This window comes from Haemaphysalis longicornis, unplaced genomic scaffold (genome assembly GCF_048455015.1).
Source record: "Haemaphysalis longicornis isolate Haplotype H1 unplaced genomic scaffold, Haemaphysalis longicornis Haplotype H1 scaffold_3, whole genome shotgun sequence".
In the NCBI taxonomy this organism is placed as follows: domain Eukaryota; kingdom Metazoa; phylum Arthropoda; class Arachnida; order Ixodida; family Ixodidae; genus Haemaphysalis; species Haemaphysalis longicornis.
In genome coordinates this window covers 64,253,196-64,259,195 of record NW_027526335.1, presented here as the reverse complement: position 1 = coordinate 64,259,195, position 6,000 = coordinate 64,253,196, and positions in this window count along the sequence as shown.

Sequence of the window (6,000 nt, the reverse complement as noted above, 5' to 3'; positions counted from 1 at the left end):
TCGCCGCATTTTCTTTGTTGGTGACATGAATTGGTGGCTAGAGTTCGTGGGGATGAACTCGACCCACGGGATTGACTTAGACTGTTGTTTTCTTAGCCCATCGGGAGTTTAAGTACATCACAAATTCAAACTTCGAGTGCGATAAGGCAGTAACCAATTATTGCGTGCCATTTCTCGTAGAAATATAAGCTCGACATCTCGTAAGCTAGACTCGTAAGGATAAATTAACACACTTTAGCCAAGCTTAATGAGCGACAATGCCAACCTGGAACACGACTAAAATGTTACAGTTACGAGCTAGTTAGACAAAACTTCTAGATTTGTCAAAGCTTCAAAGCTTTGACAAAGTTAGACAAAGCTTCTAGCTAGACAATAGGCAACACTGGTCAGATTTCGGCGGTAACGAAGGATAGAAAGACACTAACCCTCTAAAAAATTCCCGTAATGGAGCCTTATCACAATGCAATCGAGTGACAAATTCATGGCGCCAACAAACTAATTCAGCGAACGACAGCAACGCGCACACCATTTAACTCGAAAATGGGATCTGCACTGGGGCACTGCGCAGTGTGGAACATCATGCTTGCATCCAATGATGCCAAATGCGCAGACCAAACGTCCGCGTCAAATCGCCAATTCCATGCTTTCATTCGCCGAAATTGGATTGTTGGTTTAAAAGGACCCTCAATAGGCCTCAATTTCAAGCACGCTATCGCTAGATAAGTGTTTGTTTCTTTCCTTGTATAAATGTGAAATCTTGCCACCATTCAACGGAGCTCTGACGTAGCTTTTTTGTCTGTTACATAGCCTCTATGACGCAGCTGGCACTGAACACTACGGTGCCGCTATTGGCGGGTTCCATCAAATGCTGCAGCCAATCAGCGTTTCCGGCTCTGGGGGGAAGCCGCAGGTGGTTTCGGCGGCTCGGGCGGCGTCTACGAGAGCGACACTCCGGCCCGGCGTAACTTTGTAGGAACGAATGTCGATCGTGGCCATCCGTCACGAAAGCTTAGCTGAGCTTGATGATGATGTAACGAGTCGTTTACAAGATATGAATAATGCTGGCAAGAACGGAGCGCCTCCTATAGGCGGAAACGCTACGCACGCGAGCGCGGAAACCATCTGCTTTCATGTTGGAAATGACACGCACGATACTGCACACACCCCAGCATCTATAACTCGTCGCCGCCTGCCAGATCCGGAATATTGCTGAAAATCAGTTTGCAAATGTCTGAAAGGCGATGATAGTGCAGTGAAAGATTGCGCCGGGGATCGTCGCTGGGGCGGCTTCATGAAGCGGTGACCGAATAACTGCGGCTAGGCTGTCTTTTTTGCGCTACCCGGCTCCGATACCTGTTGCCCTCAACAGCGCCGCATGCGAGAAACGCAAGCGGGCCCCTCGTCGTAGGTGGAAATCTTCCATTATGGTCGTGAGCGAGCATGTTGTTTCTGTAGCCCTACTATCTGGCCTTCGAACGCCAGTTTCCCCTAAGCTAGAAATGACGTGCCATTGCTAGCACGGCTGACGCGAAAAGCAGGGCCACGCATGCGCAAGTAGTAGGCGGAGAATGAGCGCCGGCTGCTAAAAAAAATTACGCCCACCTCCCCTCGCGGGAACCCTGGTGTGATGCGACGCTGAGGGGGGTTCAAGAACAAGCGCAGAGGAACCGTCGACCGAAAGGCCGCCGGAGAGCGGCACACCGGTTATATTCGCAGCGCGCCCGAAGGAGAGGAGACCGCGGAAGAGAGAGTACTGCACATGCGCCGGCGCCAGTGCGTCTGCCGCGGCTATGACGCAACACAATCCACTTTAATCCAATCCAATCCAAATCCAATTTAAGCCAAATCAAGCCAATCTATTCGAATCCAATCCAATGCCCCTCGCGAGACAGGGGCATCGGAGAGGAGAGGGGGTGAGCGGCGGAGAGCGCAGCTCGCGTTGCGAGGAGAATGGGGGAGGGGCGGACGACAACAACGCCGACGACGCTGCATGGACAAGGCGAGTGAATGAGATGCAGTCGCATCTAAAAATAAAATCCGGACGAACCGCTGAGCGGAGCCAATGGCTGCGCGTACGTTGGAGCGCAAGCTCCCTGGCAAGTGTCTTTAGGTTGTTCTGTGCATCCGCAGCGCTTTGAGGTGCGAGAAAAGGCTGAAAGCTCCGGCCTTGTAGCCTTCTCCACCTTATTTAGAGGCTCTTCAAGTGGGGTGAAGCTGAAAGACAGGATTGTCTAAGAGGGTGGCCAGTGTTAGCCAAGAAACGTGAAGATGGCTGCATAGCTTTCTTCTTTGATCCACGAAATTCACCTTGTTTTGTACAAGAAAATAAAGTAACGTGTTCATCTGAAAGAGGCGATAATAAAGAAAAAGTACGGCAGTAATTGAATTACGGCTACCACAAGGAGACGATATTGCGATGTGCACGCGATAACGAAAACCATAATATTTTAATGGGAAAGCTTTAAGAACTGCATTCTGCGAATAACTGTAGTCTTCGTCGTCTTCTTCGCCGCCTTCGCCATAGTCATGTTCGTCGTCGTCTTCGTTGTCGTCGTCTTCGCCGTCGTCTTCGTTGTTGATTTACAAAGTGTGAGGCTTACTTATACTACTTGTAATACTTGTACTACTCACCTAACACAGGCTTGTTTTATCGGCGAGACTAACGTTCCCTGGCGGAATATCTTTTTACGCGATGAATAAACTATATGATTTGTATCTCCTTACAAACCCCGGAGACATATTATTACTTGGCGGCAGTACAGATGGCACGAACCATGGTTAAGAATGGTGAGCAATCTATTCACATTATTTACAATTCAGTCATCAACGATTCCGAACCAGGCCGCTCGTCGCGCACGTCTTCTTCTTCGTCAATGGAGTAGGCCACACCGCTATGTAACGGTTCTGTCTTTGTCTTCATCTCGTGACAATTCTCCCGCTTCATGAGTGACCGTCCCGGTCGCGTATTGCCAAACGCTTCGCTGCATAATGCACCCACGTAAAATGTCTGTTCGCGTGATCCAGAACGGTAATTAAACGTCGTTATTGGCCGCTCCCCAAACCTAAAGGGGCCTAAAACATTCTAAATCCCTATTATTAAGCAAAACAACACGCTGATTTGAATTTGAAAATATAAATTACGAAAAAAGTTTTAACAGTAAATAATTATGAAATAGACCTGCTGGGACTCGAACCCAACACATCATCATCATTTATTGTACCCTTAAAGGCCCCTTGCGGGGTATTACATAAGATGGGGGGGGGGGGGTCAAAACAATAGTACACACATAACAAGAATACAGACAGTAATACAGGAACAATATGGACATATAAGATTGTTGAACACTGCATACCCACATGTCCCACAGGAGTGCCTAAAACAAAACTCTCGGCATCCCTGGCTGAACAGAGAAATTATTCAGCTTACTCAGCTTACTCAGCTCCAGTACTCAGTACTCTACATCGATGCCACAGTGCCCGAACGGTGGGTTCTTCTTAAAAAACGCCCAAAAGAATAGCGCGCGCAGTGACAGCACACATGTCACGTGGGTTCTCTGTGCAGCGACGCGTTTAAAAACGCGTCCCGGTCTAAACGCTTCGGCCTACTGAGTGCAGTGAGAGAAAAAGGTGAGATAGCAACAGAAAATGGAGTATTCATTGCTGCCACAGATGATGCTGATGTCCTTGATTATACCTGACCCCACAAACGTGGTGCCTTGACGGCAGAGACGAACCACCTAAGGCACTCGAACCTCGTCGGACGAGAGGGCTGGGGACACGGCATCCTCGGTTGCTCTCATTTCAGCGTCAAAAAAACTGGTCTTGAGCTGATCCCGGGCTGGGGCACGGGGCAGGAGGGGTTAGGCCTGATAAGGTGTCGGCACCCTTCGCCAGACAGTTTCGGGCCTTTTCCTCCTACCTCCCCCCCCCCACCCCCCCACCCCCCCCCCCCCCCCTCAAAGCCTCATGACTTGGTCGAATGCTGCTAACGGCAGGGTTGAGGCTGCTCAATACGGCCCACGCACGCTCGACGATTTCGCCCAGGCGGAGGCGAGAGAGAGAGAGAGAGAGAGAGAGAGAGAGAGAGAGAGAGAGAGAGAGAGAGAGAGAGAGAGAGAGAGAGAGAGAGAGAGAGAGAGAGAGAGAGAGAGAGAACCTTTATTAGAAAAGGATGACCACTGGTCACGGTGAACGAATGGAGTGGGGAGGGAGGGTAAGTGAAAATCAACAAATGCTGGTTGTTCTCAGCAGAGTGAATCACTGGGCCAGTTCTTGGTATCTGCAGTTAATGGGCCAGCTCGTAGTGATCGCAATAGAGTCAACTTCGCTCAGGCTTGCCAGCACCTTCGGAGCAGGACCCACTCAAACAACCCGTGCTAGACCGCTTTTACTTGAATAAATTTAAATTTCAGATCACAGCTGTGCATCATTTTGTTGTGGTTGGCGGAGGCGATGCGATGCCGGAGCCAGGACGGATTTGAAACCGCAACTCCACTAAATAAGGTACATGGGGACATAACGAATAATACGAATTACGGGAGAAGTGAACGATCTTTTTCAAAGCATACAAAAGGCCGCCACTACAAAGCCCGCGCGTGCTACGCCAGCCCCCAGCTGCTTTTTAGTCACAGAGCACGTTTACACCTCTATGCAGAATTTCCCTTTTCGTCGTCGTGTTATGACAATATCCCTCTTTGTAGTCGTGGCATAACATTTTTTTTATTCTCCTTGAATATCAATAAGTCGTAGCTATATGTTGGCCACCTGGTATGGTACTTCTGATCATTCACTAGCATATAAGGGGATTCGGGCGCTTATCCTTGAATACTCATTTGACTGCTCATACGGGAAATCTTCTCCGTCAGTTTAGCACAAGCTATTTACAGCGAAGTAAAACATCTGGCATTTTCTGTAAATCGACGTGTAATTTGGCAGGGTGGTCGGTACGTAGGCACTAACAAATTATCATCAGACACGAGGCAATCATCAAATGAATCATCGACGCTGTAGGTCGGCCAAAGAGCCAACAATTTACCGAAATTGCGAAAAGCGACATACGCTTTGATGTGTGCACGGTCACTAGGCAAACAAATAAGAGCCATCACTGGAATTTGTCGAGGACACTAAACGCAAACTCTAATGACAGTTGCCGCCGACAGTGCTGTGACGCGACATAGATGATGTGTTATCCTGCTCAGCGACGTTCAACTTCAGCGATCTAAGCTATAAAGTAAACCCGCCGTGGTGGCTCAGTGGCGAAAGCGTCGTGCTTTTGAGCACGAGGATAGGGGTTCGATTCCGGCCACGGCGGCCGTTTTCCTTGTGAAAACGGCAGACAAAAACGGCCCTGCGCCAAGACTTCGGCGCACTTTAGGACTACTCCGTTTTCAAAAATAACTCCTTGTCTTTCTGTACTGCATGCCTTATAAGTGGTGTACGACCGCCCCAGAAAACAAAAATGTGAAAGCAAAACACTGCAGTGCAAGTCAAAATTAACCACTGTGACCCTGGAACCATAACTATCCTGTAGGGACATGGGCCTTATCTCTCACTTAAAAATTATCTGAACATGCAAACTGAGGTACAGTAAGATCAGTGGAAACGAAACAATTCTCGTTTGAGCATGTCATTGACGTCGCTCCTAAACTGTGGGCCAAGAAAGCGCGGGCATTCAACCTAAAGACCATGCCGCTGCACCTGTCAGACTTCAGCCTAACCTAAAGTCATCCTGTTCAGCCGGTAACGCCTTAATAATCGCGCATCTCATTTTAAAATCTAATAAGCCCCGCTAGATTCACAAATGACGTTCACATTATGAATAATGCAAAAATGCGGCATGTTCGTTCGCTCTAATCTTGGGAGACAGTTTTCGTGTCCGCCACGCAACCCAGTGAAGCTGTTTCGTAAGAGCCAACCCCATCGCAAAGCAAAAGACCAAACCCATCCCGCCTACCGTGGCGTGTAGCCGCAAATGAGGATCCTCGCCGTCAGCAGCAGGGG